This window comes from Onychomys torridus, chromosome X, assembly GCF_903995425.1.
Source record: "Onychomys torridus chromosome X, mOncTor1.1, whole genome shotgun sequence".
Taxonomy (NCBI): Eukaryota; Metazoa; Chordata; class Mammalia; order Rodentia; family Cricetidae; genus Onychomys; species Onychomys torridus.
Genome location: NC_050466.1, coordinates 130,331,748 through 130,355,828, shown reverse-complemented (window position 1 = coordinate 130,355,828; position 24,081 = coordinate 130,331,748). Strand labels below are relative to the sequence as shown.

Below are 24,081 nucleotides of genomic sequence, written 5' to 3'. Positions count from 1 at the left end.
CCTCCTGAATGTTCCAACACGTCCAACCCAAGAATGATCTATCTATCTCTATCTATCTCTATCTATCTATCTATCTATCTATCTATCTATCTATCTATCTATCTATCTATATTTGGGACAGGGTCTCACTATGTAACCTTGGCTATCCAGGAACTCAATGTAGACAAGGCTAGCCTTGAACTTGCTTCTGCCTGCTCTGCCTGCTTCTGCCTCCTGAGTGTTAGGATTAAAAGCATGAGCCATCATGCAGAGCCAGAGTGATGTTTTTCTAAGACAAGGAGATGCCAGGTTGTTTTGTGCTGGGAATGATCCAGTAGAAAGAAAGAAATGGGACTAGGGATGTAGCTCACGTGGGAGAGTATTTGCCTAGTATGCACAATGCCCTGGGTTCAAACCCCAGCACTGCATAAACTGGGTGTGTGGCACATGCCTGTAATCTGCACTAAGGAGGCAGAGACAGTTCAGGGTTGTGCTCGGCTACATAGGGAGATTGAGGCCAGCCCAGACTGACTACATGACACCCAGTAGGGGGGGGTGTGTGGGAGAAAGGGTTGAGGCTGGGATCTGAGGCACTGGGCTTGACATGGGAGGTGGGGAGAGCTGAGTGAGATTTGGGGCACTGGGCCTAAGAAAGGAGAACCCACCCTCTGTCTTTCTTGCCCTACTTGACAGTCCCTGAAAAGGATAAACATGTAAATTGATGGAGTTAGCAGGTGCCTGTAAGCTGGCCTGCTTTCTGAGTTCTAACTCAGCCTTGAGGCAGATACTAAGATCCTAACTCTCCTTGTAGGACACTGCATTCTCTCTCTCTCTCTCTCTCTCTCTCTCTCTCTCTCTCTCTCTCTCTCTCTCTGTCTCTCTCTCTCTCTCTCTGTCTCTCTGTCTCTCTCTCTGTCTCTCCACCCCAACTTTGCAGCGACTCTCAGACTTTTACTGCTGAGCCTGACTGCTTTCCTGGCTTCTAGCTTCAAAAGCATAACTGTGTCTCTTTATCTTTTTTTTCATCTCCCTCCTCCTGGGCAGCTGTAGATATCTTCAGCTTCAGGAAGAAAATCAAGATCTTTTCCTCTTCCACCTGTTGCCATGTTAAGACTTGTTTATCTTCTCCAGAGAGAATTCAGTGTTGAGGGGGCCAGCTTGCAAGCTGAGAGCAGACCCTTACCCACCAACCAAGGGGTCTGATTTTATCCTGGACTCCTATCCTCCCAGAACGGAATGCTGAAGCCTATGGCGCCTAGCTTCTGCCACATACCCATGGGGTTTCCAGCCCTGTCTCAAAGGAGCTGGAGAACAGTTTGTGGAGAGGGGGCACTGGAGTCAAGGCCATACAAAATAATTCAAGACATGGTGGGAGGTAGCATGTGGTTAACGGTGCAAGTTCAAGTCATCTTCTTCACCCCCAAATTCCAAGAGCACTTTATCCCTTGGGGCAGCTGTCCCTCTTCTCAGATGGGACTCTTGTTTTGCTCTTTTCTCCCAAACAAAAGAGCCCTTGAGGGCAACTCCATATCTGATTCTTCTCTGAGGTCCCCATGGAGCCTAGACCAGATGGACAATGGGACAAGAAAATCCTTGTTACTAGAATCCAGAGAGGACCCCAGAGAATAAGTTTCAGATGTGGAGAGGATGAGATGAGTGTTTCTATGAATATTATCACTTTGGGCAAAAAGATTTAAAGCAAGCAATAAATGTGAGGAGATAGTTAAAAAAAAACAATCAAATAGGAGATGGAGATGGTGGGTAGATGAAGGTCCTGTAGCATTTTTTTTTTTTTTCTGTTTGGTTTTTTGAGACAGGGTTTCTCTGTAGCTTTTGGAGCCTGTCCTGGAACTCACTTTGTAGCCCAGGCTGGCCTCGAACTCACAGAGATCCACCTGCCTCTGCCTCTCGAGTGCTGGGATTAAAGGCGTGTGCCGCCGCCAACGCTGCCGCCGCCGCCACCACCACCACCGCCTGGCAGCTTTTTTTTTTTTTTTTTTTTTTTTTGGAGATAGTCTTTCTATGTAGCACTGGCTGTCCCAGAACTCCCTATGTAGACCAGGCTGGCCTTGAACTCACAATGATCTGCATGCCTCTGCCTTCGAAATGCTGGGATTAAAGCTCTGTAACAATTCTTAGGATCTGATTGATGGTTTCTGTTTTGCCACTGAAGCATGAGATGATAATGGCATTTTCCACAGAGAGACTAAAAATAGTATTCAATCCTGAATACTGTAGTTGACAGAAAGTTGTTTTTAATTGTTTTTAAACTTTATCTGGGGGGGTGGGGGGGAGGGGGATATGAGTGGAGGTCAGGGAACAAATTGCATAAGTCAGTTTTTTTCTTCCACCATATGGGGCCCCGGGATCTAACTCAGTTCCTTGGACTTGGTGGCTGGTGGGTTACCTGCTGAACTCCCTCACTGGCTCCAGAAATTTTATTTTTCTAATATTGGTAGTTTAAAAAGTTTCAGTTTTAGCACCGGGCAGTGGTGGCGCACGCCTTTAATCCCAGCAGTAGGGAAGCAGAGGCAGGCGGATCTCTGAGTTGGAGGCCAGCCAGGGCTGTTACACATAGAAACCCTGTCACAAATAACCAAACCAAACCAAACCAAACCAAGTTGTTTTACAATAGCAATACATTTTAGAACTGGTGTCAAATTTGATAGAACTTGTTTTGTTTCTTTTGCATATGAAGTGTAAGATTTTAGGGCATTTTAATCTATTTTTGAGACAGGGTCTTGCTTGTATGTACCTATGGCTGGGCTTGAACTTGTGGAGACCCTTCTTTTTCAGCCTCCCAGGTGCTGGGATTACAGGTATAAGCTCCCATGACCAGGTGAGATTTCACTTTTCTTTGTTTTTAAATTACTTTCTTATCTTTTGTGTGAGCATATGTGCCCCACATTCATACAGGATCCTGTGGAGCAGAAGAGGATATCAGATCCCTTGGAACAGGAGCCATGGACAATTGTGAGCCCCCATGTAGATGCTGGGAATTGAACCTGGGTCCTCTGGGTCTTCTGGAAGAGCAGACAATGCTCTTAAGCAATGAGCTACCTCTCCAGCCTGGAGACTTCACTTTTCTTCCTTTCTTTCTTCTTCTTCTTCTTCTTCTTTTTTTTTTTAGCTGAGGATCGAACCCAGGGCCTTGCCCTTGCTAGGCGAGTGCTCTACCACTGAGCTAAATCCCCAACCCCCGACTTCACTTTTCTTGATAGATAAGCTAGTACTCTAGATTTTTCACTGTTCATTAATCAAAGCCCTGAAGAGATCCATGGAAACAAGAGGTCACTAACTTTCATGTAAATCTGCCCCTCAACTATCCTACTTAAGGAAGCTTTCTTTGCTTTCTCTAGGCCAACTTTATCTCACAAAGAGTTATTTCTGCAATTCATAGAACTTTCCCTCTCTGATATAATGAAGTCTGTCTTTTCCAGTTGATATTGGAGGCTCCAGAAGACCAAGACCACTTGTCTTAGAGGCTCTAAAGTGTCCAACAAGCCTTCACTGAAACAGAATGCCCTGGCCAAACATGTAGGCCTTAGAAGCAGGCTGACTGGAACCTTGCTTTTTATACCTTGTGACCTTTGGCTCTTATTCATCATTTGGAGCGTCAGTTTCTGCATCTGGAGATGATAATAATACCTTCTATACTAGTTAGGAGGATTTGATGACTGTGGTGGTTTGAAAGGAAATGGCCCCATAGGCCCGTAGGGAGTGGCACTATAGGAAGTGTGGGCTTGATAGAATAGGTATGGCTTTGTTGGAGGAAGTGTGTCACTAGGGGTGGGCTCTGAGGTTATAGATGCTCAAGCCAGGCCCAGTCTCTCTCTCTCTCTCTCTTCCAGTTACCTGTGGATCCAGATGTAGAACTCTCAGCTCCTCTCCAGCACCATTTCTGCCTGTACGCCACTACGCTCCCTGCCATGATGATAATGGACTAATCCTCTGAAATTGTAAGATAGCCCAAGTTAAATGTTTTCTTTATAAGAGTTGCTGTAGTCATGGTGTCTCTTCACAACAATAGAGACCCTAACTAAGACAGTGGCATAATAAAAATCAATGGATGCACACTCCCCAATTCTAAGAGTTGAGAGCTTTCCCCATAGCTGCTATAAGATGGCCCTCCCACTCTTAACCTCAGAGCCATCTCTACAGCCCCTCTGCTCTTTATCCAACATTCTTTCCCCAGCTTGTTCTTTCTCTCTTACTTCCTCTAGCTATGTTTTGGGCTACTTGCCTGTGTCCTGTCCCTAATACATGGTCTTCATCTAGGTCTGTCTCTCTGTCCTTATACACAGACTCCATTGCTCTCCCTCATCTGCATTCCAGAATGCCTGTCTTGTTTCCTCTCTCGTTTTCCATTGGTTCCTTGGCTTCTCTCACATACTGTCCCTACACTTTATTCTCAGTTCTCTCCTCTCTGGTAATCTCCAACTCATCTGCCTGATGTGTTGCCGCATCCATCCATTTATTTTCCCCCATCTTTCTCTATTCTAACTTTTTTGTTCCAGTTTCCATACCTGTCTTCACCTCTGCCCTCCTCCATTCAGATTCTTCGTCCCTGTCATCATGTTCATGTCATCGTGACAGAGCAGTTAAATGCATGTTCCCTGTGCTAGAGAGTTTGCATTCAGTCTTAGCACTGCCACTGCCTTGCTGTGGTCTCCTTATCTGTCAAAAACAAACAAACAAACAAACAAAAAAAGACTAATGATAGCAGTACTTACGCTTCTTCTCTTTTGTTTCTTTCCTTTGAAATGACTTACTTTTAGTTTGTGCATATGAATGTTTTGCCTGCATGTATGCATGAGCACCACATGCATGCAGTACACAGAAGGCCCAGAAGAGGACACCAGATCTCCTGGAACTAGAGTTACAGATGCGTATAAGCTGCTGTGTAGATGTTGGGAACCAAACCTGGGTCCCCTGCAAGAGCAGCAAGTGTTTTTTCATCACTGGGCCATCTCTCCAGCCTTCTTTTATTTCTCTTTTAAATAAGGTCTGACACTGCAGCCCGGGCTATACTGCAATCCACTATGTAGTCCAGGTTGACCTCAAACTCATGATAATCATCCTGCCTCAGCCTCTTGAATGTTGAGATTATAGGGAAAAGACACCATGTCCAGCTTTTTTTGTTTCTGTTTTTGTTTTGTGTTTTTGTTTTTGTTTTTGTTTTGTTTTGTTTTGAGCTGAGGATCGAACCCAGGACCTTGTGCTTGCTAGGCAAGCACTTTACCACTGAGCTAAATCCCCAACCCTTTTTTTTTTTTTTTTTAAGATGGGGTCTCACTGTGTAGCCCAGGCTGCCGACAAAACTCCCAGTCCTTCTGCTTCAGCTTTCTGAGTTCTAAGATTACAGATGTGCACCACTTATGCCTGGCCGCTACCCTCATTTCGCAAAAAGCTACACAGAGAAACTCTGTCTTGAAAAGAAGAAGGGGGAGGAGGAGGAGGAGGAGGAGGAGGAGGAGGAGGAGGAGGAGGAGGAGGAGACAGGGTTTCTTTGTGTAGCTTTGTGCCTTTCCTGGAACTCACTCTGTAGCCCAGGCTAGCCTCGAACTCACAGAGATCTGCCTGGCTCTGCCTCCTGAGGGCTGGGACTAAAGGCAGCTCTCATTGCTCTTCTGTCTGCACTCTCCGTGTTCGTCCCTCTGAGTGTGTCTCTTCTTTTAGTCTCACCTAGGCTAGGTCCTCTTTCACACAAGCTTAACTTTATCTCTCTCTGTGGATCTTTCTCCACCTGTCTATTGTTTTGCGCTCCATTTCTGACTGTCTGCTCCAATCTTTCAAAGCCGATTTCTTGGTCTCTGTTTCCTATCATCTGTCTCTTATCCCCGTCTTCCTATATGGATTTACTAGAAACAGAAACCTGGCTCTGTGCTTTTGTCCCATCTTCCTGTGTTCATCTGGCCACTCTGAACAGTTTACACTGGAATTAGTCTGCTAGATAATGTGAAGCTATAAAAGGCTTCATGAGGAAGAAGTAGGCCTGGCAAGAGGCAAGTGGCAGGGTGTGGAATTTCATGGTTCTGCCAAAACCTCCTGAAAGGCATGGCCTCTGAGGTCAAGGTTAGCATAAAACCCCTCAACTCAGCCTCTTGAAGAAAGACTGAGAATGCTGCATTTATTGAGAGGTCTGGGAAGGGGTAGTTTTCAGAGTGAAATTCCATCCGGAAGCTGGAATCTAGAGTATTTCCTGTTGTAATGTTTCTTCCAGACATGGAGAGTCTAAACTTGCCACGTAGCACGTGCACTCCATATATATATGTGTGTGTGTATATATATATATATATATATATATATATATATATATATTTACATATATATGTGTGTATATATATATATATATATATATATATATATATATATATACAATGAAATTCAGAGTTGCATTCAGAACCCACCATTATTAGCAACCCACACCCTAGCAGAGACCCCGACAATACTCAAAATCACTGATTTTCAAAGATGCAGATGCTCAGAGGCATGGAAAAGCACACAGGATTAATCATTTGCTGGCAGAGATGCAAGAATACACAGGGACATTGAAAATCCATGGAATTGTCCCTTCCAGCTCAGAGACCTGTGCAAACTGATACAGAAGAATAGCTACACAGAGGCATCCCACTGACTTCCCTTTGAAAACTCTTTTAGTCTTATATTGTTGCATACTCAGAAGGACAGCAGAGCATCGTGTATAAACACATGCATCCACAGACGAGTATATGCAATCATGAAATCACAAATATTCAAAGTCATGGAATTACACATAGCCAGTTTTTAGAAGTGCAAGGGAGCCAAACTCCCTCCAGCCCCCAAATGACAGGCAGACTGTCTCCCTGATGCCCCCACCCTGCTTTTGTGAAGACACTCGCAAGCATTCCAGCCAGAAATCCTGACTTTTAGGAAACCAGACAGAAATAATCTGAAAATTTGAATATGATAGAGAAACATAAAATAATAAAAATGGTATAAAAAGAACTTGAGCTGATCACTAAGAATTAACAAAATTGAAATGTAGTTCATGAGCTGAGGACATAACTCAGTTGGTAGAGTGCTTGCCCAGCATGTACAAAGCTTTGGGTTTGTGGTTCTTGCCTATGATTTTAGCCTTTGGGAGGTGGAGGCGGGAGAATCAGGAGTTCAAGGACATCCTTGACTACATAGGGAGTTCAAGGTCAGCCTAAGCTATGTGAGAGACTATCTCAAAAAAATCAAATCTAAAATGGTAGTCAGAAACCTCCCTTCTCCGTCCACCCAGGCTCAGATGCTTTTACAGGTGCTCTGCAGAAGACTTACAAGAAACACTTTATTATCTTCTTTTTTTATGGGGCTAGCCACTGAGGGCCTCATACACAGGGCCTCATACGCATTAGATTACTAGGCAATAATGTTCTCACTGTGTTACACTCTTGGCTAATCATCTTATGTTCAGGGGAGTGTATCGTGTATATTTGTACTGTGTATATGTGAGCCGCTGAATTCATGTAGACAGCACTTAGAAGCCAGAGGCAGGTAGATCTCTATGAATTTGAAGTCATTCTGGGCTAGATAGTGAGTTCTAGGCTAGCCAGTGCTACATAATGAAACCTTGTCTCAAAACAAAATAAAACAAACCAAAAACCAACCTGAGCAAATGGAGTTTGGGCTCCAGTTGTGGAAATGGCCCAAAGCTCAATTTACAACTGTAGACCAACAATTGCTGGCTGCGGATGAGAACTGCAACAGGTGGGATGCCGCACTGGCTCCACTTTGTAACAACTAAAATGGCTCATCCAACTAAAGGCTGGGTCGGAGGCCATTTAGTCAAGCGTCTTTCTGGGGGTGGTTCTATGTCAACCTGACAAGAGCTAGAGCCAGCAGAGCCAAAGGAGCCTCAATTGAAAAAATGCCTCCGTAAGATCCGGCTGTAGCCAAGCCTGGAGTAGCCAAGCCTGGAGTAGCCAAGCCTGGAGTAGCCAAGCCTGGAGTAGCCAAGCCTGGAGTAGCCAAGCCTGGAGTAGCCAAGCCTGGAGTAGCCAAGCCTGGAGTAGCCAAGCCTGGAGTAGCCAAGCCTGGAGTAGCCAAGCCTATAGGACACCTGTAGGACATTTTCTCAATTAGTGATTGATGTGCGAGGGCCCAGCTCATCGTGAGTGGTGCCATCCCTGAGCTGGTGGTCTTGGTTTCCATAAGAAAGCAGGTGAACAAGCCGGTAAGTAACACTCCTCCATGACCTCTGCACCAGCCGCTGCCTCCAGGTTCCCTTCCTGCATGAGTTCCCACCCTCACTGCTTTTGATGGTGAACTGTGAGTGAAATAAACTTTCCTTTCCTCCCCAAGTTGGGTTTGGTGTTTCATCATAGCACCCTAAGACAGGTGACAGCTAACTAGACTCTGCAAAGGTGGAATGCATATTTCTCTTTTTGTTTTTTGTTTTTTTTTCCAGAGCTGAGGCTTGAACCCAGGGCCTTGCGCTTGCTAGGCAAGTGCTCTACCACTGAGCTAAATCCCCAACCCCAGCTGGGTGTTGGTGGCACACGCCTTTAATCCCAGCACTTGGGAGGCAGAGGCAGGTGGATCTCTGTGAGTTCAAGGCCAGCCTGGTCTACAGAGTGAGTTCCAGGACCAGCTCCAAAACTACACAGAGAAACCCTGTCTCGGGAAAAAAAAAATCCCCAACCCCGGCATGCATATTTATAGCAACTTAAATGTGGAATCTGCACGCCCTGTCACCAATGTCATGCAGACTGTGCTGAGACCAGAGTCATTTCAAGGCACCAAGCCCTCTCCAATAACTGAAGCAACTGATCAAATTTTGGAAGGGACATCACACATTACTGTCTTGTACATAGATGGTATAAGTAGGGGCACTAACAGGGCTGGATTGCTGTGCTGGTTTGAATGAGAAATAGTCCAAATACGCTCAATATTTAAATACTTGCTCACCAGTTAGTGGTGTTGTTTGAGGAGACTTTGGAACCTTTGGGAAGTTAAGCCTTGCTAGAGGAAGGAAGTACACATGTCACTGGGGGCAGGCTTTGAGAGTTGGAGCCTCAACCAACTCCCTACCCCCATCTCCTGTGGGCCTGCTATGATAGATTCCAAATATACAATATATCCTGAATATAGCCTTGACAGATGGAGGCCCTGATGGGGCAAGCACATAAGTCAACCTGTCCTGTGCAGGTGGACATCATAGGACCTATGCCTGCCAGTGAGGGATGGGAATATGCCCTCTTGGTGTGGCAGCGGCCTTTGAGGCACCCACATTCCTGTAGGGACCCTTGCTTGATAAACCCACTGGCTCACTAAGCTAGACTGGGGTGGAACTGTTTCTTTGGCTTCTTGTTGGTGCCCTATCTGGTATACAATAGATACTGTTCATGTCTCTCCAGGAAAAGTCACATGACAGCAACAATACCAAAAACCGAAACCACAAATCAATACTAACCCATAAGAACATCTCAGTGAGTTCTGAAAAGCAACACTAAGATAAACGACTTTCTTTGCTCACAACTGGATAAAGCAAGCAATCAATACTAAATGTATCTTCCATTTGAATACGAAAAAACCCTCAATTTTTGGGTTAAAGGAGAAATTCAACTAGAACGCTGAATTTCTAGACAATGATAGGGAAACACCACTGTGGTGATTTGAATGGGAAGTGCCCTCCCATAGGTGCCAGTATTTGAACACTTGGTCCCCAGTTGGTGGCACAGTTGGGGAGGGTTAGAAAGTATGGCTGCTTTGCTGGAGGAAGTATGTCACCAGGGGTAGGATTGGAGAGCTCTATTTTCAATAGGGGATGTGAATTCTCAGCTATACACTGTGGTGATATTGTGTTCCCCAAAATATTGTGCACCCTAATAAATTTTCTGGGGTCAGAAAACAGAAAAGCCACAATATTAAGTATAGAGGTTAGGCAGTGGCACTCACACCTTTAATCCTAGCATTCCAGAGACAGAAATCCCTCTGGATCTCTGTGAGTTCCAGACCACATTGGAAACAACCAGGCAGGGTGACTCATTCCTTTAATCCCAGGAAATGACGGCAGAAAGTAGAAAGATATATAAGGCGTGAAGACCAGAAACTAGAAGCTTTTGGCTTGGTTAAGCTTTTAGGCTTTGGAGCAGCACAGTTCAGCTGAGACCCATTCTGGATGAGGACTCAGAAGCTTCCAGTCTGAAGAAACAGGATCAGCTGAGGAACTGGTAAGGTGAGGTGACTGTGGCTTGTTCTGTCTTTCTGATCTTCCAGCATTCACCCCAATACCTGGCTCTGAGTTTGATCTTATTAATAAGACTCCTTAAGATTCGTGCTACAATACACACTTAAATTAAAGACCAGGAAAGCCAGGCCTGTGACAGACCTATACTCCCAGAACCTGGAAGGCTGAGGCATGAGAAAGATTCCAAGTTCAAGGCCAGTCTGGGCAACTTAGTGAGACCTTGTTTTAAAACAAGAGATATAACTCAATACTAATGTACCAAATAAAAAGGAAAAAAATCACAGTGAACAAATATTAGACTCAAAAAATTACAGGAGCTGGACAGTGGTGGCACAGGCCTTTATATTCTTTTTTTTTTGAGCTAAGGATTGAACCCAGGGCCTTGAGCTTGCTATGCAAGCACTGTACCACTGAGCTAAATCCCCAACCCTGGCACAGGCCTTTAATCCCAGCACTCAGGAGGCAGAGCCAGGAGGGTCTCTGTGAATTCGAGGCCAGCCTGGGCTACAGAGCAAGATCCAGGACAGGAACCAAAACTACACAGAATAGGCAAAAACAAAAAAGAAAAAAAAAAGCAGTTACAGGAAAAAAATTAAAGGGAAACAAAGAATTAACAAAGGTAAAATTTTATTTAATTCTTTCTTCACTTTTTTTTCCAAGACAGGGTTTCTCTATGTAACAGCTCTGGCTGGCCACCATCACCTGGCTTCTGTTTCTTTGTTTCCTTTCTTTTTTTAAAGGCAGGCTCTCATATAGTATAGGGTGACTTCCAACTTGCTATGTAGTCCAGGCTGGCCTTCAATTTCTGATTCTCTTGCCTCTATTTCCCAAGTCCTGGGATTCAGGACAGGTACCACCACATTGGACAACAAAGGTAAGAGGATAAAGAAAGCTTTAGACAGCAATGGTACTAATAAACAAGTAAATCAATGAGCTGATTCTGTTTTTTAAAAGCTATTAAATAAAATAGTTCATATATTCAAGAAGAGGAAAAAGCATACATAAAGTAAGAAATGAAAAGGTTGCTTTTGTTGTTTTTTGAGGCAGGGTTTCTCTGTGTAGCTTTGGTGCCTGTCCTGGAACTCTCTCTGTAGACCAGGCTGGCCTCTGAACTCACAGAGATCTCCTGGCTCTGCCTCCCCAGTGCTAGGATCAAAGGTGTGCACAACCACTGCCAGGCAAAATGAAAAGTTTGGATATGGCTATAGTAAGAAGATGTTTTTAAACATCGTAAAGGCGTTTTTTTGTTTGTTGGTTGGTTTTTTTTTGAGAGTCTTCCTATGGCTGGTCTCAGACTTGCTATGTTGTCTAAGATGGTTTGAACAAGCTGAGACTTTCCAGCCTCAGACTCCTGAGTTCTGAGATTACAAAAATGTAGCACTTTGCCCACCCATAAAAAGCTTTTACATAACTCTGTGCAAAAGGTTTTAAAGGCCAGGAAGAAATGGATAATGTCACAGGAAAATGTCACTTACCAAAACTGGCCCCAAAGAGATAAAAATTTCATATGGAACAATGTCCTTGGAAGACACAGAGATGTTGTAAGGAGCTGTCTGCCCCCTGGAAGTACTAGTCTGAGATCTTTTCACAGCAGGGGGGAATTAACACCAAAAGCAGATACACCCAATGCTAATTTGATTTCTCTAAGCCTAAAGAAGGAATGGGTTTTGTTCTATGTGGCTCAGGGGGTGGGGGGTGGGATCAAGCCCAGGGCCTCATTCATGTTGGGAAAACACTTTGCCACTATGCCACACTCCAAGCCTAAGGAACAGTTTTAAATCTTTGTTTGTGTCTGTTTCCCCCCCCTCCCCATAGGATCTTACTGTCCTGGAACTCAATCTGTAGACCAGGCTGGCCTTGAACTCACAGAGATCTACCTGCCTCTGCCTTTCAGAGTGCTGGGATTAAAGGCCTGAGACACCACCACCTACAATTTTTAAATCATTTTATGGAGTAAATATAACAAGATCTGACAAAGATGCCATGAGTAAAGGTAATCATGTAGACCTAGCCTCACTTAGGATTACTGGTGCAGAATTCTAAATAACAGAATCCATGACTGTGGGATTTATTCCAGGAATGTAAGAATCATTTCAATACTAGGAAATCTACTAATAGAATCTAACATATTATTTAATTCAAATAGAATAATTATATTACCACTTCCAGAGTATACAGAGTCATTTGAAAACAAAAACCAAAAAAGATGTAATCTCTCCACTTGGGAATCAGAGTGTGTGGAGGGAGTTCAAGAAAGGAGTGGGCTACATAATAAAACCTTGTCTTGTAGGGCGGTGGTGGAGCACACCTTTAATCCCAGCACTCGGGAGGCAGAGTCAGGTGGATCTCTGTGAGTTCCAGGCCAGCCTGGGCTACCAAGTGAGTTCCAGGAAAGGCACAAAGCTACACAGAGAAACCCTGTCTTGAAAAAACAAAACAAAACAAAACAAAACAAACCCAAAACAACAACAAAAAAACCTTGTCTCAAAAAAAAAAAAATCCAATACAAAATTCAATAAAAGGAGTTAGAGAGGTGATGATGGTTAAGAGCTCTTGCTGCTCTCAAAGAGGAGCTGGGTTCAGTTCCCAGTACCCACATGGTGGCTCACAACCATCTGTAACTCCAGTTCCAAAGGATCTGATAACCTCTACTGGCCTCAATGGACACCAGACATGCATATGGCACACATACATACATGCAGACATAATACCCATATACATAAAACAAAAATAAATAGTCTTTAAACATTCAATGAAAGAGGAATCTATGGTTTCTACCTTTTAAAACTTCACTATTTATGCCAGGCGGTGGTGGCGCACGCCTTTAATCCCAGCACTCGGGGAGGCAGAGCCAGGTGGATCTCTGTGAGTTCGAGGCCAGCCTGGTCTACAAAGGGAGTTCCAGGAAAGGTGCAAAACTACACAGAGAAACCCTGTCTCAAAAAAAACAAAAAACAAACAAACAAAAAAACCAAACCATTATTTAAAAAACTTGCAAATAAAACACTGAACAATCAGACCCAAAGTCTATACACCTCAATGAATTTATATACAGCTAGAATATGCATTAGGAAGGGGCTGGAGAGATAGATCAGCAGTTAAGAGCACTGGTTGCTCTTCCAAAGGACCCAGGTTCAATTCCCAGCACCCATATGGCAGCTTACAATCATCTGTATCTCTGCCAGTTCTAGGGCTTCTGACACCCTAAAACAGACATACATGCAGGCAAAACACCAATGCACATAAAATAAAAAGGAATAACAGAAACTATGAAAATATTATTAAAAAGAATAGGCATTTGGAATAGAAGCTGTGGAACTTCACATTAAAATTTATACTTCCAGTATCAACTGTATTTTACACACTAATCTACTACTAAAATGACAAAAAAAATCACAACAGAATTAGAGCTAGAAAAACAGCCAGGCAGTAGTACCACACACCTTTAATGCCAGCACTTGGGAGGCAGGGGCAGGTGGATCTCTGAGGTGGAAGTTCGAGTCCAGCCTGGTCTAGAGAGCTCCTGGGCAGCCAGGGCTACATAGTGAAACCCTGTCTCAAAAAAACCAAAACCAAAACAACAACAAACCAGAGAAACAGTTTTATAGTATCTTTCATAATACTGTCTGTTACCTGCATTCAGGCCTTCCTCATACCCTAATTAGCTATTCTTGTTCTCTTTTATGTTATACTGTACCCACATATACATTTGCTTACACAGGGACACATAACACACTATTGGCTAAATTCCACATATAAGAGAGAACATGTAGTTTTTTTCTTTCTGAATGTGTAACCTCACTTAAAATTATACATTTTAAGTCCATCCATTTTCCTGCAATTAAAAATTTTCTGAGACAGGGTTTCTCTGTGCAGCCCTGGCTGTCCTGGAACTTACTCTGTTGATCAGAGTGGCCTCGAACTCAAAGATCCACGTGCCTCTGCTTTCTGAGTGCTGGAATTAAAGGCGTGCACCACTGCTGCCTGGCTTTTCCTACAAATTTTTAAATTTTATTTTCTTTTAGATCTGAGCAGTCATAGTCCATCTTATACATATGCCAAGTTCTCATTATCCATTCATTTGTTGGTGGACAAGTAGGTTGGTTTCAATTCTTTGCTAAGTGAATAAAGCAGCACTAATATGAGGGTGCAAATATCTCTATGGTAGGGTATGGAGTTCTCTGAGTATGTGTCTCCAGTGAAATAGCTGTGGACTATGTTACAGTCTGTATTGGTTACTCTGATCTTGAATTTCAGGATTCAAGCAATCCTGTCTTGGCCTCCAGATTAGCTGGGACTACATATACGTATCACAACTCTCTTCATCTCTCTCTCTCTCTCTCTCTCTCTATATATATATATATATATATATATCTTATTATTTATTATTTAATCAGGAAATACCAAACAACACTGTGTTATTGCAAACAACTTTTGCCAGTGGTGGCACATGACTTTAATCCCAGGCAGAGGCAGGTAGATCTCTGTGAGTTTGAGGCCAGCCTGGTCTAAAAAGTGAGTTCTAGGACAGCCAGGACAGTTACACAGAGAAACCCTGTCTTGAAAAAAAAATCACAAACAAGGTAAAGTGATCTACTTTCTCCATTTGACTGAAGATAGCAATCACTGCAATTAAAAAAAGAGACATCAGAAGACAAGCATGGTGACTTACACCCAGTACATGGGGGTCTGGGACAGACCATGAGTTCAAGGCTAACATGGACTACACAGCTTCAGGTTAGTCTGTATGGCAGATTGAGACCATGCCTCAAAAACACAAACAAAAATGTATGTGGTGTGTGACTCAAATTTGTAATCCCAGAGCTGATGGGAGGCTGATGCAGGAAAATAGCCAGGAGTTTGGAGCGAGTCCTGCCTACATGGTAAGTTCCAAGATAGCCTGGGCTATAAAATAAGACTGTATCTTAAGAAACAAAAGTAGGGACTGCTCTATCAGAGGACCCGGGTTCAATTCCCAGCACCTACATGGCAGTGCACAACTGTAACTCCAGTTCCAGGGGATCTGACACCCTTATGCCAATGCACATAAAATAAAATTAAATAAATGATAAAAAAGAAACAAAAGTAGGGCTGAAGAGATGAGTCAGTGGCTAAGAGCACTTGTTGCTCCTACAGAGTACCCGGGTTTGATTCCGTGAAGTGATGTCAGCTTGCTCACTACCATCTGTAATTCCAGCTTCAGGGAATTCATGCCTCTGGCATCTACAGGACCTGAAACCATGTGCATGTATTAAAAAAAAAAACAAGAACATACCTAAACATAATAAAGGCAATTTACAGCAATCCAACAGCCAACATCAAATTAAATGGAGAGAAACTCAAAGCGATTCCACTAAAATCAGGAACAAGACAAGGCTGTCCACTCTCCCCATACTTATTCAATTTGAATAAGACAACAAAAGGAGATCAAGGGGATATAAATTGGAAAGGAAGAAGTCAAACTTTCACTATTTGCAGATGATATGATAGTATACATAAGTGACCCCAAAAATTCTACCAGGGAACTCCTACAGCTGATAAACTCCTTCAGTAAAGTGGCAGGATACAAGATCAACTCAAAAAAGTCGGTAGCTCTCCTATACACAAATGATAAAAGGGCTGAGAAAGAAGTCAGAGAAACATCACCCTTTACAATAGCCACAAATAATATAAAATGCCTTGGGGTAACACTAACTAAACAAGTGAAGGACCTGTTTGATAAGAACTTTAAATCACTAAAGAAAGATAGAGAAATAGAAGAAGATATCAGAAAATGGAAGGATCTCCCATGCTCATGGATAGGCAGGATTAACATAGTAAAAATGACAATCTTACCAAAAGCCATCTACAGATTCATGCAATCTCCATCAAAATCCCAACACAATTCTTCACAGACCTGGAAAGAACAATACTCAACTTCATATGGAAAAACAAAAAACCCAGGATAGCTAAAAGAATCCTGTACAATAAAACAGCCTCTGGAGGCATCACCATCCCTGACCTCAAGCTCTACTATAGAGTTATAGTAATAAAAAACAGTCTGGTATTGGCATAAAAACCAACATACGGAAAATGGAATCGAATTGAAGACTCTGACATTAATCCACACACATATGAACACCTGATTTTTGACAAAGAAGACAAAAGTATACAATGGAAAAAAGGAAGCATCTTCAACAAATGGTGCTGGCATAACTGGATGTCAACATGTAGAAGGCTGCAAATAGATCCATATCTGTCACCGTGCACAAAATTTAAGTCCAAGTGGATCAAAGACCTCAACATAAATCCAGTTACAACATAAAATTGGAATACAGGAAGTAAGGCTATCACTATTTATAGATGATAAGATTATATGGGCAGAAGATATGACCAATCAATAGACTATTAAAATCAGAGAACTCAGTAAGGTATTATAATAAAAAAATTTATGTAAATCAGTGAGGAGATATATAGAAGAGAAGGCTCCATTTATTATGACACTAGAAAGATAAAATACCTAGAAACAACTTTGAAAAGAAATATCCCAAACCTTTATGAGAAATATTCATTTAACACCTCAAAGAAACAAACAGAAAGGTGTCCTGTGGTCGTAGATATGAAGACTCACAATTATACAAACGCCAAGTAAATTTTTCTTTTCTTTTTTTTTTTTCGTTTTGGTTTTTCAAGACAGGGTTTCTCTGTGTAGCTTTGCGCCTTTCCTGGATCTCGTTCTGTAGCCCAGGCTGGCCTTGAACTCACAGAGATCCACCTGGCCCTGCCTCCCAAGTGCTGGGATTAAAGGCGTGCACAACCACCTCCCGGCTTTCTTTTTGTTATTACAATTACATCATTTCTCTCCTTCAAACCTCCCCTTCAAGGAGTTGGTGTCTGTGCATGTGTGATCAAAATAGTTAGTGTGAAAATAAACTTTCAATTAAAAGAATGTAAACAACTCATCTTTGTCCTTGAATTAACTGTCTTCTCCCCCCTTTTCTGTTGGGGCCATTGGCTTTTCTTTTCTTTCTAGAATCTTGTTAACTACCTAGAAAGAAAACACTCGTCAGTGATGACAGTTGTCAGTTTTGTTTTGTTTTTTGAGGCAGAGTTTTGTGCACTCAGGCTGGCCTGGAACTTGCTATGTAGCTAAGGATGACTTTGAACTCCTGATGCTCCTGCCTCCACCTCCCAGATGCTGTGTTTACTGGTGCCCATATTTTTTGATAGTCTTTTTTTTTTTTTACTTTGCTAATGGCTGTTTGCAATCAAATTTCTTAAGATTTTTTTAAAAAGATTTATTTATGTATGTATATGAGTTCTTTGTTTATTATGTATACAGAAGAGGGTGCCAGATCTCATTATAGATGGTTATGAGCCACCATGTGGTTGCTGGGAATTGAACTCAGGACCTCTAGAAGAGCAGCCAATGTTATTAACTGCTGAGCCATCTCTCCAGCCCAAGATTTGTTTTTTAATTTTCCTTTATAAGTATTACTGTTATTGTATGTGTACTATGTGCGTACCTGGTGCACAGGAGGTTAGAAGAAGACATAGGATCCCCTGTAACTGGTGATATGGATGGTTGTGAGCCACCATGTGGGTGCTGGGAATTGAACCCTGGTCCGCTGCAAGAGCAACATATGCTCTAAACTGTGAGCCATCTCTCTAGTCCCAGATTTATTTGTATTTTCAAGTGTGTGTGTGTGTGTGTGTGTGTGTGTGTATTTGTGTGTGTTCCCCTAAGTGCAGGTGTCTTAGGAGGGCAAAGGTACCAGATCCTCCCTTGAATTGGAGTTACAAGCAGTTGTGACCTCCCAAAATCTGGTCCTCTGCAAAATCAATAGACATGCTTAAGCACTGAGCAATCTCTCCAGCTTCTCCAATCAGCTTTTTGTATCTATTGAAGTGATTTATTTTATTCTTCCTTAGATGTTTTTCTTTTCTATTTCTACTTATTTTATTCAGTTAGTTTAATAGGAATCTTACTATGTAGCCTAAAAGTAGTTTTGAGCTCCTTGGATCAAGGATCCTCCTGCCTCAGCCTCTTGAATATCTCAGATTACAACTGTGTGCCATAGTAGGTTTTCTTTTATGGGCTCTAGATTTTGCTTCATATACTTTATAATATATTGTATTTTATGATATATTGTATATTTGTATTTTTAATTATGTGTATATGTGCACATGAGTGCAGGTGTGCCATGTTTTTTAAATTCTTTCTTTCTTTCTTTCTTTCTCTCTCTCTCTCTCTCTCTCTCTCTCTCTCTCTGACAGGTTTCTCTGTGTACCAGCCCTGGCTATCCTGGAACTCACTCTATAGACCAGGCTGGCTTCGAACTCACAGAGATCCACTTGCCTCTGCCTCCCAAGTGCTGGGATTAAAGACGTATGCCATCACTGCTTGAGTATTAATTTTTTTTAAATTAGCATACATAGTAATGGGTTGCATTATGGCATTTTCATACATTGTTTTTATTGATTCTCCCTCCCCCTCCACTACACCCTCCCCAATCTCCTTGCCCACTTCTGTTTACTTTTTGTTTGTCGAGACAGGGTTTCTCTGTGTAGTCCTGGCTGTCCTGGGACTTGCTCTGTAGACCAGGCCAGCCTTGAACTCACAGAGATCCTCCTGCCTCTGCCTCGTTAAAGTCGTGTGGCACCACCACCTGGCTCTTTGCCCACCTCTTGCCATCCCTTTCCTTTCTCCAGTAGCCCCTTATTGTGGTGGTTTGAATGAGAAATTCCCACATAGGCCCATATATCTGAACACTTGTTTGTCAGTTAGAAGTCGTTAGGGATTACGAGTATGATATTGTTGGAAGAGATGAGTCCCTGGCAGTGGGATTTGAGGTTTTCAAAAGGCCACACCATTTCCAGTTAGCTCGTTATGTCTTATGTTTGTGGATCACACATAAGCTCTCAACTATTGCTCTAGGGTCATGCCTGCTTGCCTGCTGGCCTGCTCTCCACCATGATGGTCATGGACTCACTTTCTGAAACTGTTAGCCCCTAATAAATGCTTTCTTTTATAAGTTGCTTTGGTCATGGTGTTTTGTCAAGCAACTGAAAAGTAACTAAGACACCCCCTCTTCTGCTTTCATAAATGACCCCCATTTTTCATCTACCTATGTATTTACAATGCTTGGTAAAATCTTCCCACACTGACTGAGTTTAGCCATGTGATTTGCTATACCAATGGAATAGTAGTAGCAAACTTGATATAAAAAGAAATTTCACAAAGCTTTTGGATATTTTCCTTTCTCTTTTGGACATCAGCCAAAGCTGTGAGAATATACCCAGGCTAGCCCACTAGGGAGTTGTAGAACTAAGTGTAGACATCCCAGTTTGTTTTCTACAAGATCCAACCTCTAGCACACCCAATGGAGTGCAGACATGAGTTAGCCCAGTTGAGATGAACAAGAGCCTGATCCAAATCATAGAAACTTCCCACTGACACACAGATTCTAACTTTTGGTACATAAACATTCACTTCAGCATTTATTATTTATTTATTTTTGAGACTGAGTTTTTTTCTGTGTAGCCTGGCTATCCTGAAACTCCCTCTATAGACCAGGCTGGTCTTGAATTCAGAGATTCACCTGCTTCTACCTCCCAAGTGCTGGGATTAAAGATATGTCCCACTACTGCATGGCTCTTCCTTTCATTTTGTTGTTGTTTGTTTTCGAGACAAGGTTTCTCTGTGGTGTTTTGATGCCTGTCCTGGAACTCACACTGTAGACCAGGCTGGCCTTGAACTCACAGAGATCCACCTGCCTCTGCCTCCCAGTGCTGGGATTAAAGGTGTATGCCACCGCCACCTGGCTTCCTTTCATTTTTTTAAGGTTTACTTTTAATTATGTGTATTTGTGTGGGTCTGTGTTTGGGGGTATGTGCACATGAGTGTTGGGACCTGCAGAGGCCAGAGGCATTAGATCCCCTGGGGTTAGAGTTACAGGCAGTTGTTGAAACAACTCATATGGGTGCTGGAAATTAAAGTCTGGTCTTCTGCAATAACCGCATGCACTCTTAACTGATAAGCCACTTCTGCCCTTATTTCAGATTTTTACAAAGCATTGTACTGACAAGAATTGCTTTTCATTCTTTCTTTACTTTTTTTGTTTTTCGAGACAGGGTTTCTCTGTGTAGATTTGTGCCTTTCCTGGAACTCGCTTTGTAGACCAGGCTGGCCTTGAACTCACAGAGATCCGCCTGCCTCTGCCTCCCGAGTGCTGGGATTAAAGGTGTGCTCCACCACCACCCTGCCTGCACTTGCTGGTTTTCAATATGAACTTAGGGTTAGCTTGTCTGCTTTCAGAAAAAGAGGGATTGGTATCTCTCTCTTTTTAGAGGTAGATTATTACATTTTTACTCATTATTTGTGTGTGTGTGTGTGTGTGTGTGTGAGAGAGAGAGAGAGAGAGAGAGAGAGAGAGAGAGAGAGAGAGAGAGAATGCAGGCATGTACATGCCATGGCACATGTGTGGAGTTAGAGAACTATTTTGTGGAGTCACTTCCTCTCTTTCTGATTTTATGTGGGCTCTGGGGACCCCAGTCAATTTGCCAGGCTTTCAAGGTCTTTGCCTAAGAGGCTCTCTCACCAGTCCCAAATTGGTATTTCTAACAGACTTACACTAAACTTATAAATTCATACAAAAGCCAAGTTCAGCAGCACATATCTGTAGTCCTAGCTAATCTGGAGGCTGAGGTGGCAGCGCTAGAGTCCTGGAGTTTAAGAACAGAGTGGTCAACATAATTAAATTTAAAAAATGAATTTTTATTACCAACATGACTGCCTAAGCATGAGCTGGACAAGGACATGCCAAAGTGGACGGGAAAAGCCCACAAGATCTCAAGCCTACACAAAGAACTAAGGCAACCAGGGAATGCTGAGGGTGGGAGACAGTCTTCCCCAGGGAGGAGCACACCGACTGGTTGTCTAATATCAAATGGTCAGCCCTGACAACACTACATAGACTAAGCAGGTTGTATTTAGGGTATGTATGTATGTATGTATGTATGTATGTGTATATATATATATATATGCATGAAATAACAATTAAATGTGTATTATACAGCTATCCCTGCACATCCATGTTCAGTTTAGTGCAGCAATAATCACAGCCAGCTTGGACTACAGACTAAACCCTGTCTCAAAAAAAAAAAGAACTGTTGTACAATGATTTATAATTGTATTAGAGTTTTCATCATTGTTGTATTTTGTTTTTATGTATAATACACATTTTTAAAAAATTAAAGCTATTTTAAAATTATACTTTGGGGCGAATCACTGTGTGTTCAAGGCTACCCTGGGCTACATAGTGAGAATCAGGCCAGCCAGGACTACACAGTGAGATCCTGCCTCATTAGAAACACTGGATGAAAATGAAATAAATTATGCTCTTTTTCACATGATCTCTTTAAAAATATTGATATTTCATGCCAGGAGGTGGTGGCACACACCTTTAATCCCAGCACTTAAGAGGCAGAGGCAGGTGGATCTCTGTGAGTTCGAGGCCAGCCTGGTCTACAAAGGTAGTCCAGGACATGCTCTAAAGCTACAGAGAAACCCTGTCTCGAAAAACCAAATTTAAAAAAAAAAAAAAAAAGAGGCAGAGGCAGGCGGATCTTTGTGAGTTCCAGGCCAGCCTGGTCTACAGGGCTAGTTCCAGGACAGCCAAAGATAGACAAGCTGTCTCAACAAAACAAAACAAAACAACAAAACAAAAAGGTGTGCACCATCATGCCCAGCTCCATAGTGATTTTCATGTAAATTACTGGCTGGACTAATTTATAAAGAGGAAAATGTGGGGCTGGCGAGATGGCTCAGAGGTTAAGAGCCTCTGTTCTTCCAGAGGTCCTGAGTTCAATTCCCAGCAACCACATGGTGGCTCACAACCATCTGTAATGAGATCTGGTACCCTCTTCTGGCTTGAAGGAATACATGCAAACAGAATACTGTAAACATAACAAATAAATAAATCTTAAAAAAAAAAAAAACCCACAACTTTCCTTAAAAAAAAAAAGAGAAAAATGTTAAAGTCTAATAAAGAACAGAGTTAGGTAAATGTGTATTGAACAGTCCATAATCATTGTTCTTTGGAGTGAGTTGTTACAATGATGCCAACAATTTTGGTGCGTGTGTGCGTGCGTGCGTGCGTGCGTGCGTGCGTGTGTGCGTGTGTGTGTGTGTGTGTGTGTGTGTGTGTGTGTGTGTGTATATATACTAGAGGTCAACATCAGGAGACTTCCTCTATTCCTCCCCACCTTATTTTCTGAGACAGGGGGGCTACAGACACACCGAGCTTTAACATGGGTGCTACGGATCCAGATTCTGGTCTTTATACTTACACAGGAACCAACTGAGTCATGTCTCCAGCCTTCAGTCCTCTTAAAATTATTCATAAATGCAACAAAACTCCCCTAAAATCCCAAGTGGATTTTTTAAATTTATGTGGTAATATATAAAATCATCTTAAAAGAAGACTAAAGGGAGGGAACTGCCCCATCAGACACTGTTATATTACAAAACATTAAAATCAAAGTGACATTAATGCAGCAACATAGACCTCTATATGTATGTCATAGTATATATATGTATACATAGCCTCACACATATACATGTACACATATACACACATATGTATATATGAATGATAAAAATGGCATAGGAAGTTAATGAGAAAAAAAGAGAAACTGTTTTGTCTTTGATGGCAGGAAATCTGGCTCATTACATGAAAATAAAGAAAACTGCATCCTTCCCCATTACTACTCATAAGAGTGGATTCTAACATACCAGGCATGGTGGCACAGGCTTTTAATCCCACATTTGGGAGGCAGAAGCAGGCAGATCTCTGTGAGTTCCAGGCCACTCTGGTCTACATAATGAGTTCCAGGATAGACAGACAGAGAGCTACACAGTGAGATCTTGTCTCAAAACAAAAATATGGATCCCACATAGACAGAAATATAAATTTAACCATTAAAACTGTGTTAACAGAAAAAAGAGAGAATACCTTTGCAGCCTATAAGTGGACTACTTTAAAAATAAAATTTACAAACTAAATCTGCAAAGAAAATGCAGTGAAGGCTTATTGTAGTTGCCAACAACAGTTAGATACAAAGAATATTCCCTATATTCTCCTATGTACTATCTTGCTGAAAATATTTAATCTTAATATAATCTCATAGAACAAGAAGATGAATCTAGAATTTGGGACATTCTATAAAACAAGTAGCCTGGACTCTTCAAAACTATCAATATATTCAAAACAACAACTGGGCATGGTACACACATCTGTAATTCCAATAGTTAGGGGGTAGGGGCAAAAGAATCAGGAGTTCATACTGGGCAGTGGTGGTGCACACCTTTAGTCCTAGCACTCTGGAGGCAGATGCATGCAGGTGAATCTCTATGTGTTCAAGGCCAGACTGGTCTACAGAATGAGCTCCAGGACAGCCAGGGCTACACAGAAAAATTGTCTCAAAAATCAAAACAAACAAACGAACAACAAAAAACCCCAACAACAACAAAAATTGCACAAACAAATAAACAAACCAGGTTAAACAAATTTAAGCAAACCAGGTTACATGTAATACATACATCTTGATGAGAGACTGGGATCAAAAAATGAAGTAGTTTTAAAAATATTTTGAGGTTAATTGGGTAATTTGAGAATGTGACATGCATATATTTGTATACTGAAGATTTATTAGTGCATTAGATATATACGTTAATCTGCATTAGCCTTTTTTGGGGGGGCCACATTGGGAATGGAATCCAGGGCCTTGTGCATGCTGGGCAAATATTCTGCCACTGAGCTACAACCCCAGCCCTGGGCCATATTTAACTGCATTATTAAATTACTGGGGTTATCTGTAGTATGAGGGATTGAACTCTAGGCCTT

General features: G+C 42.1%; 1 protein-coding gene across 8 annotated transcripts in view; it reads right to left on the bottom strand.

Moving 5' to 3' along the window:
- The window catches only part of Fgd1 (FYVE, RhoGEF and PH domain containing 1), an 82,743-nt gene that overhangs the window by 50,121 nt on the left and 8,541 nt on the right, over window positions 1-24,081 (bottom strand). Inside the window, exon 3 of one of the 8 annotated variants that reach the window (XM_036175293.1) lies at window positions 4,506-4,656. The exons of 6 other annotated variants lie outside the window; for them this stretch is intronic. The gene's annotated coding sequence lies outside the window, so the exon portion shown is untranslated. Of the gene's footprint in view, window positions 1-3,834; window positions 3,851-4,505; window positions 4,657-24,081 lie in introns of those variants that run through there. One more of the 8 variants, XM_036175296.1, reaches the window with a different exon arrangement.